At 43.2% G+C, this 13,622-nt stretch overlaps 1 protein-coding gene across 5 annotated transcripts in view; it reads left to right on the top strand.

The window, feature by feature from the left end:
• Positions 1–13,622, top strand: part of LOC126277951 (uncharacterized) — a 183,826-nt gene that overhangs the window by 156,193 nt on the left and 14,011 nt on the right. The gene's annotated exons all lie outside the window — the stretch shown is intronic.

The raw sequence follows: 13,622 nt of genomic DNA, 5'->3' as shown, positions 1-13,622 counted from the left end.
AATTCTGCAAATACAGATCACAGGGAAAATGTCTAAGTTCCACAGCAGGCATTATTGGCAAGTACAGCCGCATCACAAATTGTGGCGACACTTTTGCTCTCTTAATACGCATATTGGATTATAGTGGCACATATCAGCAAGACATAACGTATACGGCATTCAAAATTAATACAAATTAAACTTTATACACAGAAGTGTAGGATGTCGATAGTAATAGCAAAATAAGTAGCAGTTTGACTGGCAGTGCTTGATGCGGTCCGAAGGAGATGTTGGAGTCGCTGTGCAAGTAGTTGACAGTTGAAGTGCCTGGTCATCACTCATTGAATCGCAATTTGGTTCTGCCATCTGGCCAACGTTCTTCATGTCCCTGTTGTGGTAGGTGCCAACAGCCTTTCTGTGGTCACTTCTCTTATCTTGATGAGTAAAACACTGGTGCATGTTATTTGTAGTCCTTAGGAGAACTGTTGTAGTAAAGCTGACAAAAATTGTATTGCAAAACTCAAAAAATATTCAACAAAATTTACCTTAGTTATTTTAACATTTAGGGTGCTGGTCTCATAGGTAGCTGCCATTACTTGTGGACTGGTTAAAATATCTGTTTTTACTTTAAATACATGTATTTTGATATTGCTAGTGTTAAATCTTGAATACACTGATGAAATTTCAATTTAACAGTAATCATCACAGAAAAACTTAAAAGGAATCCTAATATTCAAATATGCAAGCAAACATGGGCTTTCTGGTTACATTCCTTGTGCAGCCAGTTTACATCTAAACAAACACACATGTGGTTTCAAACATATTTTTATGGCTTCCAGAACAATCTATTAGGTCTTCAAGCTTTGCAGATGACAGCAAAATTTTGTGTTCATAGCGGAGTACATTGTGAGCGCAAATTGAAACATGAAGATATACGTAGGGCCAACATTACGTCCACTGGATTCTTATACTGACATTCATTTGCTGATGTAACTGAAAGAGAATTCTTCATGACGACACATTTTGTGAAAATAATAAGGCAAATGTATACAGAAAATCACCTTCAAAAGATTATAGAATTTTCAGATGTCATGTAATCTGAACAGTCAAGAAAAAATTAGTTTTCATTATCTGTAGGCTCATTAAGGGCTTCATAAATAATTTTCTCCAAAATGTTTCTCGTCGTTTAGCATTCTGGGTTTTTAGGAAGGATTCCTCCAGATGGCTCATGAATAGGTTAGCATAGGACGGAGCCATCCGGGTGCCCATAGCCATACTGCGGATTTGTTTGTAGGTAATGCCTTCAAAGGAGAAGTAATGTGGGTGAGGATATAGTTGGTCATCATGGAGACTAGGAAGGAGGTTGTTGGTTTGGAATCCATAGGGCATCTGGAAAGGTACGAGGGGCGTTTGAAAAGTCCGTGCAAAGTCCGGCGCATATCGAGGTCGTGTTTAGTTAGTAGCATCTTTTGAAAGAATGCACACAAAGTTTCAGCAATATTGGACTGTTTCTTTGTGTTTGGCATTCATGTGAACCAAGGAAGGTGAGTGACTGTCAAAAAAATGGACGAAAAAGAATTTTGTGTGGTGATTAAACATTACATTATGAAAGGCAAAACGCCTCAGGAGACTAAAGGAAAGCTTGATAAACATTACGGTGACTCTGCACCTTCGACTAGAACAGTTTATAAGTGGTTTCAAAATTTTCTGGACGCCCCTTTGGAAGTGTCGACTCCAGAAATCATTGATAAAATCCATGATATGGTGGTGGATGACAGAAGAGTTAAGGTGTGTGAGATTGCTAGTGGTGTGAGCATCTTGAATGAATGGGTACACAATATTTGCATAAACATTTGGATATGAGAAAGCTACCCACAAGATGGGTTCCGCGATTGCTCACGCTTGACCAGAAAGGGAATCGTGTGAAGTGTTGCGAGGATGGTTTGCAGCTCTTCAAAAAGATTGTACAGGACTTTAAGCGTTGTTTCGTCACTGTGGATGAAACATGGATACTTTACTGTACTCCCGAGACCAAAGAACAGTCTAAACAATGGGTTACCAAGGGAGAATCTGCACCTAAAATGGCAAAGACCATTCCTTCGGCCAGAAAGGTTATGGCGACTGTCTTTCGGGATTCGCAAGGGATAATCCTCATCGACTATCTGGAAACGGGTAAAACTATTACAGGTGCATATTATTCATCGTTATTGGACCGTTTGAAAACAGTCCTTTTCTACCACGACAATGCACCAGCACACACCTCAGCATTTGTGGTTGCAAAATTAATGGAAATAGAATTCCAACTCGTTTCACATCCCCCCCTGTTCTCCAGATTTGGCTCCCTCCAACTAATATTTGTTCTCCAATCTGAACAAATGGCAGGTGGGACAAAGATTTTATTCAAATAAGGAGGTGATTTGAGCAACTAATAGCTGTTTTGAAGTCTTAGACAATTCCTGTTATTTGGAAAGGATCAACAAATTGGAACAGCGTTGGACAAAGTGTATATGTCTAAAAGGAGAATTTGGGATTACACAGCAGGAGAATTTTGCAGATGGAGAGAAGGTACTGGAAGGAGGATTGGGCTTGGTTGATATGGTTTTGCAGGACTGTGTTGATGAGGTCTAAGGATTGGCAGGATCTGAACAGGTGGAGGTCATTGTGGAAGGAGGGGTGGCAACCAGAGATGGGTAATTTGATGGTAAGGCCATTAGGGGGATTTCATGAGCCAAGCAACATCGCAGGAACAGTATGTGGAAGTGGATCTGGCTAGGAAGAAGCAAGGATCCACGGTGGTGCAAAAAATGTGAAAAATTACGTAAGAAAGTAGAATTACGTCCTAAAAATTACGCAAAAATACACCCAAATATGTATGAAATGGATGCGTGGGGAGGGGCGGGGGGAGATGAATTCTGGGGAAGACGACGATGGTGGAAGGCGAAAACTCAATAAAATTGGAGTGAAGTCGCAAGGGTCAAAGTAGAGAATAACTAACATAATAATAAATATGTGTATATTACTGTGGGTAGCAGGTTTGAAGGGCGGATAAGCATAAGGGGGACGGCAGATGCGGCTGGATGAGGTGGATTTAGTGGGTGCAAACAGGGATAGAATGGGGGGGGGGGGGGAGGTTGGTAGTTACAGATGTAACACCAGAAAAGTGCGGGAGATAACACGCAAAAGAACGGGAATTGACACAAGGAGCGTGATCAGTTTGAAGGTATAGGCTTCATTATATCGGCGGGAGTAATGTGGGACCTAAGATGTTACCCTAACAATCAGTGTGGTCTTGAGGCCGTCTGTTGCACGCGGCCGAGGCAGTTAATTCAGTGTGGCTCATAAGTAGAGTATGCAGTGCGGTTCGTAAGGCAACAGGAGAAACACAGGAAAGGAAAGAAAGAAGGAAATCCAGGATGGAATGGTACAATACCAGAGAAGGAAAGTTGCTACTCACCACATAGCGGAGATGCTGAGTTGCAATAGGCACAACAAAATGATTCACACAATCATAGCTTTCAGCCATTAAGGCCTTTGTCAGCAGGACACACACACACACACCTGCAGGAACTTAAGCAACATGCACAATGCCACCTCAAAAAGCTCTCCATCCTACTTACTTCCTTCTCCCACCTCGGACTACCACTGTCCACCACTTCTACAACAACCTCTAAACCTCCCCCATGCAGAAGAGCTTGTGTGAAGTTTGGAAGGTAGGAGATAGAAGATGAGGTACTGGCAGAATTGAAGCTGTGAGGACGAGTCGTGAGTCATGCTTGGGTAGCTCAGTTGGTAGAGAACTTGCCCACGAAAGGCAAAGGTCCCGAGTTAGAGTCTCGGTCTGGCACACAGTTTTAATCTGTCAGGAAATTCCATATCAGCGCACGCTCCACTGCAGAGTGAAAATCTCATTCTGTTGCTGAAGATCAGAATTGTGAACCAGTGAGTTATCCTGCTATAACTGATCATTCCATTGGAACAGCACATTCTCACTCTTGGCAACATAGCATGTTTCATAATGTGGACATAGTGACCCACATAAAGATTACCTTAAATTTTTTGAAGTATTCCTGCCCCACCTGGTGGCGCCTATCCCCAGCACAAGACTGTGATGCCCTCAACACATGAATGTTGTGTCAAGTACTGTGGGTGGTAATGTGCTCCCCTGGCCTGTAGACCTTCACCAGACCCTAAATATCGACTCATCGAAAAAGATGACGTGGTTCAGTCACAATCTACATCCAGTTCAGTGAAGGCAAGCCTGTAAAGTTTTTGATCATCAGAAAGGCCCTCTCATTAGCAGCCCTTTGGGCTCTTAAGGCCAGCATCCCATAAATAGTTTCGAACAGTTTACGAGTACCCAGGCAAATTGATCACATTCTTTAGTTGGATGGCATTTAAAAATGAATGTTCCATATAGATGTTAACTAACACATTGTCCTGCTGAAGCATTGACAGGTACCCTAAGCCAGACCCTTGAAGCTGATGAACTACCCCTGTTTGTCTCCACCACTTCATCCACTTCTGGGCGCAGTGAGGTTGAAAACCACACTGAAACCATAATATTGGATGAGTGTCAGGACACTTACCTCACACCCTGCATATACTGAGACATCCTGGCAGTAAATGACTTTCATATACCCGTGTTATATGTTTGGCATCTCTCGCCTATATTAGTGTTAAACTTGCAACACATCAACGAACAGTACATGTAAAAAAAACTATGGCGTTTGGGTGGGGAGATGGGGAGGGGGACAGTGTGAGTTCTGTACTGCTAAAAGTGTGTTACATGCGGTGCTGCTGCCATTGCCAGTGTGGGTTGAATTACCAGTGGTGTGGGCTGTACAGAATCAAAGGTATCAGAGCTTATAAAGACATGCGAACAGTTTTGTTTTGTCAACTGTATGTTCAGTGGTATATGTGGATACTGTCTGCAAAATGTGTTGCAAAGAGACTTAGTACTAAAGAATAATAAATTGAAGCATCATGACTTACGCTGCAGTCTTAGTGCATGAACAGCTATAACTGAATTTAAGGGATAATTTTTTTTTCTTTTATCATTTTGTGGGGTGTGTCAGTGAAAAAAAGTTAGAGAAAGGTTTGAAATTATGTGTGAAGTTTGTTGGAAGATTCTAAGATCTCTCATTGCCAAATACTGGATAAATATAGTCCAGATAATGTGTGTGTGCTGTAACTCATGCCACCTCAGGACAAACAGTTTCTAACTGTAATACTAGACTTCTTAGGTCAAACCTTTAACATAAGATTATAGCCCTTAATGAATAGATTATAGTAGCATTGCCCATTTTTAAATTTGGTTAATAACCGTATGAAATATTGAAAATCAAATATTTGTTGCCCCCTGGAAGCTGTTACAGAGGCAACATGCAACTGGGACTAACCACGAGTTCACAACTTAGTAATTTAGAAGCTGCCAGATCTGATTTAGGATAGGAAGTAATGGTGGATTAAAGAGGAAGTGAAATGGAAACACAATGGAAATGACAATTAAGAAAGAGGAGGAAAGAGGGTAAGCCAAAAAGAAAGAAAGAAACAGAAGAGGAATTATGAAGATAAGAAAAATAATGGAGTAAACAAAGAAATTTTTCCAGTGGTGAAAAGAGTATGGGGTTGTTAACAAAGGTCAAGTCTTGGAGAATGGTGGTTCAGCAGGCCATGTTCCCTTAGTGGAAGGTTGTGCATGATTGTAGGTTTGGATTTGAGCCCCAACGCGATGACTGTCAACATCCAGAAAGGTGGCTTTGGGTCTCGAGAAGAATCAAGTGAATTTTAGTTGGGAAAAACAAACAATGGAAAGTCCAGCATGGAATAACATATGGGAGAGGTAGATTGCTACTCAACACAGAAAGGATGCATTGAGTTGCTAGCAGATACAATGAGCATTCTTTTTCATTGCACTTGTAGGTGACTCAACACCTTCTGCGTGTGATGAGCAGCAATCTATACTTTCTGTATTGTTGTTATAGCAGTTGGAAAAAGAAGTTAAATTGTTGCTAAACACAGGGAAGTTAATATTCACCATGAGTCCAGACCACTAGCACATTGTCAGTGAAATGTTACTAAGAAAGTGGGAACAGACCTAGGAATTGAAGAACGTCTCTTCGATGAAATCCTTGAAAATATGCGTGTAGATGGGCCTTCCAGGTTCCCATAGTGATCCCCTGATTTGTTTGTAGATCTGTCCATAGCTTTCGCAAATTTTTCTGCACAAGAAATCATCCTGGAAGAAAAAAATGTGTAAATGTGGGACATTATTTTCAGTTGCTTTTACATCAACTGTCTTGTGCAGTGTACAGATTCATTGTACTCTACACCAATTACTTGTTACTGACTTTAACACAAACTGATATGTGAAATCAAGCAATTTTATTTACTTATATCGAGCACGTTATTTAAGCCTACAACATGCTACTGTGTTACTGCTTGTAGCTCAGTAAATTAAATTTTCCACGTAAGATGCTCGATTCCCTTTGGAAGTGGGTTGGCAGCTCAATTCAGAGACAGCTATAAGGCAACTGAGCACTTCTTCATTTATTTATTTTTCTATTATTTACTGCAGAAGACTTGTGCCCGCATGCTTTGTCAGTTTCTGGTGAGACAGCTCGTCCTTGCTAGGCTACAGGGCTGGGAGATTGCATATGATGTATGGCAGACACCTGATGGACTGGCGACTGGGAAGGCCTTAGTTTGATCCTTAGCCCACTAGCGTGGCAGCTGGACCCCAGGCAGGTGGTTCTGTCAGGGCAGTGGTTGAGTGATGACAGCCTCACTGCAGAGCTAGGCGGCTAGTATTTATACAAACTATGGCGGGTTGTTGATTTGATGCCCCAGGAGTCACATACACCATTTGTCTCGCCACAGCCGAGGTGTCGTGTGTTACAGCGCAATTGTTGATCATTGGCTGAATGGTCATACTGATATATGGAGACAGGCAGGGTGGTAAAACACTGTGCCAGCTGATTACAGCAAGCAGCATGTTTACAGCGGTGAGCCCTTGCCTGGACTCGCGCCACTACTCTTTCCTCTTAGAAGAATTCAGCCCTCCAAATTCCTTGCTATGGTAAAACCTGTAATTCTGTTGAGTCTTTGGCTCAAACTGTTTACAGGAGTTCACTCGCAACTTTTCAGCAGCTTAGCTGCTTCCTTAAGAATGCAGACTTTATTCAGTTGATTATCAAACCTGATACTGTAACTCTTAACTATCGCGTGGTACTTAAATCACTCTGTGACCCCACCCTTTGAAAAGAGGTGGTTTTACTTGCACCCACTTCCTTAGGACATTCACACACAGACTTCTCCATACAGAACAGGATGAGCTTCCTTCCTTAAGATATCCCCACACTACAGTGTAGCAGTGGATTATGTAGCATTTGAATTGGCATTCTGTACTTGTTGGGGTATTTGTATTTGAACCTCTAACCAGGTTCTGTCCTTAGTTGTCATCAGTCATATGGCATTACAGTGGTAAAGAATCATCCTCTAGTGCCATTTAATGATTCCAAAGATGCCAGTAACCCATCCTGAACATCCCATAGTCTATCAAGAAACTGTTCCTGGGTAAAAATTCTGAGGTCAAGTCCCCACAGGTGGCATGAATGAGTGCTTCGTGCAGCTTGGTAACATCAAGGCAAGCATCAGTGATATTGTCTGTGAGAGTTTGAAGGAGCCTCGCAGTGGTCAGCTTGGTGTCAGTAACATCTATCACGGTCTCAGTAATACTCAGGTCTTAGTTCACCATGGCCGTTGCCTCCTGGATGTGAGATGCTAATGTAGTGGCCAAAGTACAAAGGTGCTGAGTATTATTAACCATATTTTTCTCAAGGCTTGGTAACTTTGTGATATGTAGCTGGTTCCCTCATTATCCTTTGTCTGTTCATAACTGGAGTAAAATGGAGTTCGCTTTTTCCAGACCTTCTGCGTGAGATGCACCAGAGGTTGTTTTCAAAAACCACCCTTGTGCCTCCATCCACCCTCTTTTTCTGCCATAGCCGAATTTGTGGTACACGGTCTGATGATGTTGAACCCAAAGTCAGTCATTCAAAAGAGGACTGTAACAATTAGTAATTTTCTTGAGTGTAGATTGGCACCAGTTGTCCTGAATGATGAATTGTAGCTTCCCCTACTTAATTTTTCACTACTTGGGCAATAAAGACCATCCTTAACTTCCATCAGCGGTTGGATATTACCAAATCTGATTGTTGCCAAGTGTACAGGTGCTGCCCATTCCCTGTTGACTGATATTTGATGGTTTTAAGCTGTGCTGTCATCTGTCATCCTCCAAACATTGTCCCTAGGTTACATCTGGATTGCATCCTAGAGGTAGAGGATACTCGGTTTCCTTGCTAGTCCACCCTATGATCTTAGGGCATACAAACCTAGGAAGGATTAACCACAAGGATAACATGCTCATTGCTGTAGGCCTTACCTCTTCCCCCTATCACTCCCCTTTCTCCTTTGGAGGAAACTACTGGTAATTGAGGGAGAACTTCAAGGGCACCTTTAAGTGAACTTGACCCACATGCATCCTAGTGGTAAGAGTCAGGAGCTGTTATTTTTAAACGGACTGAGGATGTCAAATAGGTCAAGGCCTGTGGTATCGCATAATCAATTAGTCCTTTTTTTTTTCCTTCCCCCCCCCCCCCCCCCCTAAATGTGGGGATTAATCAATATTGCCCATTGCAGAATGACGGACTTGGGCAGCCAGGCCTTTTCTTCTTGTGCACCTTCTTGCCTCTAAGGGCTTTTGTATTTGCTTCACAAATAATTCTGTGATATGTTGTCCCTTGGTTCATCGACCTCTGTGCCTTTCTAAGACAGAATTGTGGGCCTGCATGAACATCTTGTCTTGTAACCTTGCTGACACAACAATAGGTCATCCACAGTTTGTTTGCTAAAGATCCTGCCATCACACAAATCTTAATTTGTGTCATAAATTTGTGACAGTCTTGGTCAGTGGCCCGAGTCTTTTATCATTGATCTGCCAATGTGCTCCACCCCACAAAATGAAGGGCTCAGTCCATCTGCTTTACAGTGCACTTTCCCAGGGTTGTTTTATCACTTCAAAGTCAGATTCACTAAGTCCATTGAGTTAAGCAGCAAATTTGATCCTTAAGGTCCATAAGCCATTTTAAAGCTGTGTGAACCATTAAATGTTCGAAGCACATTGCATATAAGTAACAACAGAAATGCATGGTAACAGAAATCACATTGATTTCCTTTTTCATGGTTATTTAGTTGCTTGCAAGCATAGGGTATCGGCTACTCTGTTCCATCTTTTTTCTGTCTTAATGGACACTATAAGATAAGGAGTGATTGCTAGCATCACGAGATAATATGAATTGTTTCTGATTACCTGGGAAAGCAAGGACGGGCCTAGTGGTGCCTGAACCACACAGAGGCTTCTTTGCGATCTGGAGTCCAGTGAAAGTTTATTATCTTTTTCAAGAGATGTATGATGGATCTTGGCACTTCTGCAAATTTTGGCACTAACTTCCTGTAATAATTAGCTAAACACAAAAGAGACTGAAACACTGTTTCCATACCAGCAGTAGGAAAGTATTGCATGGCTTACACAAGCCAGAGGTCTATTTACACACCACCCTGGTCCATATTATGGCCATCCTTACCAGGAATATGGTCCAAATAGTAAAATTCCTTCAATACAAAAAGACGCTTTTCCAAAAGTACAAGGGGACTAAAACTACTTGTCATCACAGATTTTTGACAAATTTATGATATAAAGAGTGCTTGGCCAGAAATACGTGACAGAACTGGGAGCTCCAGATGGCCAAGTATTTAGAAAAAATAGCATTTTGGTATGAGTTGGGCAAATCATGAGCAATTTATGTTAGTTAGCTTCCAGGCAGCAGTTGGCAGTGGAAAGAGTCCAGAATGGTACCACAGGTCATGGGTTTGAGGTACTATAAGGAAACCTTCTATCTTTTTATATGTTCAATTTTTATTTTACTTACACTGCAAACAAAACTTAAAATTGCCCAGTATACCTTATTTTTTAATATAAGACAGTGGAAAATTTGTGCCAATAAATTTCAAAGAAGGGATGGTAAGGCATGCACATGCTATATATTAATTAATGGAAAATCTCATATAAAGATGTGAAACAATTACTAACAAAGAGATAGAGGGGCTGGCCAGTACTTACCTCAGCTCAGTACAGCCGATAGAAACAAAAAAAAACAAAACCGAAAATTTAAGTTCCTAGCTTTCGGAATAAATGTTCCTTCATCAGGGAGGAGAGAGGGGAAAGAAAGGGAAGAAGGGAAAGTGGATTTATTTACTCACAACCCAGGTTATGAAGCAACAGGGAAGGTAGCAAGGATGGAGGCATGGTTGTCTGAGGGAAGCCAAAGATATTCTACTGCAGGTACTGTGCCAGCTTCAAACCAAAGAGGATGCATACAGAAGTAAAGAGTTGTATAGTATAAAGATGTAGGATGGAAAGATGCATGAATGGCTAAAGAGGAAAGGGAAAGAGGAGAAGACTGAAAAGTAAATGGGAGTGAGGTTGTTTAACGTAGGTTCAGTCCAGGGGGATGGCGGGATGAAAGGATGTGCTGGAGTGCAAGTTCCCATCTCCACAGTTCAGAGGGACTGGTGTTGGGTGGGAGAAGCCAAATGGCACATACAGTGTAGCAGGTTCCTAGGTCCCTAGAATTATGCTGGAGGGCATGCTCCGCTACTGGGTATTGGACATCGCCTAGGCGGACAGTTCGTCTGTGTCCGTTCATACGCTCAGCCAGTTTAGTTGTTGTCATACCAATGTAAAAGGCTGTGCAGTGCAGGCATGTCAGCTGATAAATGACATGTGTAGTCTCACACGTGGCCCTGCCTTGAATTGTGTATGTTTTCTAGTAGCGGGGCTGGAGTAGGTGGTTGTGGGGGGATGCATGGGGCAGGTTTTGCAGCGGGGTCGGTTACAGGGGTAGGAACCGCTGGGTAGAGAAGGTAGTCTGGGAATATTGCAGGGTTTAACAAGGATGTTACGGAGGTTAGGGGGACGACAAAAGACAACTCTGGGTGGTGTGGGGAGAATTTTGTCAAGGGATGATCTCATTTCAGGGGTTGACTTGAGAAAGTCATATCCCTGGCGGAGTAATTTATTGATGTATTCGAGGCCAGGATAATATTGGGTGACAAGGGGGATGCTTCTGTGTGGTCTGAGGGTAGGAACATTGTTGTTGGACGGGGAGGAATGTATTGCTCGGGAGATCTGTTTGTGGACAAGGTCTGCAGGATAGTTGCGGGAGAGGAAAGCACTGGTCAGGTTATTGGTGTAATTGTTGAGGGATTCGTCACTGGAGCAGATACGTTTGCCACGAATACCTAGGCTGTAGGGAAGGGAGCGTTTGATGTGGAATGGATGGCAGCTATCAAAGTGAAGGTACTGATGTTTGTTGTTGGGTTTGATATGGACAGAGGTGTGGATGTGAGCTTCAACAAGATGAAGGTCTACATCCAGGAAGGTGGCTTTGGTTTTGGAGAAGGACCAGGTGAAATTCAGATTCGAAAAGGAGTTGAGGTTATGGAGGAAATCAAGGAGTGTTTCTTCACCATGAGTCCAGACCACAAAGATGTCATCTATAAACCTATACCAGGCCAGGGGAAGCAGCTGTTGGGTCTTCAGGAAAGCCTCCTCCATGCGGCCCATGAAGAGGTTGGCATAGGATGGAGCCATCCTGGTTCCCATGGCAGTTCCCCTGATTTGTTTGTAGGTCTGGCCTTCAAAAGTGAAGTAATTATGGGTGAGGATGAAGTTGGTAAGTGTGATAAGGAACGAGGTTTTTGGAAGATCTTCGGGTGGGCGTTGGGAGAGGTAGTGCTCAAGGGCAGAGAGACCATGGGTGTGTGGGATGTTTGTGTAAAGGGATGTAGCATCTATGGTCACAAGAAAGGTTTCAGGTGGGAGAGGAGTGGGAATGGATTTGAGGCATTCTAGGAAGTGGTTTGTGTCCTTGATGTAGGATGGGAGTCTGCAGGTGATAGGTTGGAAGTGTTGGTCTACCAGAGCTGAGATACGTTCTGTTGGGGCTTTGAAGCCTGCTACAATGGGACGGCCAGGATGGTTCTCTTTGTGGATTTTGGGTAATAGGTAGAAGGTAGGGGTACGTGGCTCAGGTGGAGTGAGTAAGTCTATGGAAGGATAGGGTACCCACCAGTTACCCACTATATACCCTAATCCTATACCACATTATTTACATTCATTCCGGAAACATGCATTTACCGTAGCCAAACTGCAATCCCACATATGTTTCCTCCGTTCCTGCTTAACCTTTGGAATTACCCCTAAAGGACTTACCTTAAAAGTTCCCATCTCTGGGTGCAATTCCTCCTTCCACCAATCTCTCCTGGACTTCCAGAACCTTCAATCCTTAGCCCTTACCCAACTTGTCCTGAATCTCTACACTACTTCATGTAACCACCACTCCCAACAGCTCCTATCTCTCTTCAAAGTCCTCCACCTCTCAAACCCTTGCTTGGAGAACACACTCAGGAACATCATCCTAGAAGCCAGCCGCAAACTTGAGTCCCATGCCACACACCACCTGAAAAAACTATCCACAGTGCTAGTGCAACACCTAAGAAGTGGGGTCCCTCTCCCTCTCCCTATCCCTCACAAACACCAACCACAACAGAACCGTCAACAAACCCCCCTCATAGCCAACAAACCTAGCCTAGCCACCCTACTCAATCTCCCCATCCCAGCACATACCCCACACAGACCAAATCTCAACTATAACCACAGTCAAATGCCACATATCACCAACTCCAATTCAGTTCTAAACCTCTCATCCAGATCCCTCTCTCCTCAAGACACATCTGTTCTATCAAAAGGCTTAACCTTTAGCCCCACACCTAAATTCAACCACACTGCCCTGGTTAAAGATCTCCTCTCTTTCACCCGGAACCTCAACTGGAAATATCACTTCACCACCCAAACACAGCCCCCAAATACTAGACCCAGTGTTGAACCTTGTTTAGAACAGTTCCGACCGCCTTCTCAAAGGGATCCTCCTCCCCTCCCCCAAAACCATCCCTTGCAGACATTTCAGGAATTCCTCACATCCAGTGTTGCCTCCCAGTCCTTCTTGAAGAACATCCCGACAACCCCCAACATTACCCCAGCTGAATCCCGTGCCATTAAGCAGCTGAAAACAGACCGCTCTATTGTAATCCTTCCGGCGGATAAAGGCTCCACAACTGTGGTACTTGACCGTGTGGAGTATGTGGCAGAAGGACTGCGTCAACTCTCCGACACCTCAACCTACAAAGCTGTTACCCAGGATCCCATTCCCTCCATTCAGACTGAGCTGCAGAAAATCCTAAAAATCCAAGGTCCCTCACAAGGCCTCACAATGGCTTCCATAGACTTACTCACTCCACCTTCTACCTATTACCCAAAATCCACAAAGAGAACCATCCTGGCCGTCCCATTGTAGCAGGCTTCAAAGCCCCAACAGAACGTATCTCAGCTCTGGTAGACCAACACTTCCAACCTATCACCTGCAGACTCCCATCCTACATCAAGGACACAAACCACTTCCTAGAATGCCTCAAATCCATTCCCACTCCTCTCCCACCTGAAACCTTTCTTGTGACCATAGATG

Source organism: Schistocerca gregaria, chromosome 6 (assembly GCF_023897955.1).
Source record: "Schistocerca gregaria isolate iqSchGreg1 chromosome 6, iqSchGreg1.2, whole genome shotgun sequence".
NCBI classification, from domain to species: domain Eukaryota; kingdom Metazoa; phylum Arthropoda; class Insecta; order Orthoptera; family Acrididae; genus Schistocerca; species Schistocerca gregaria.
This window is presented reverse-complemented; position numbering and strand designations above follow the sequence as displayed.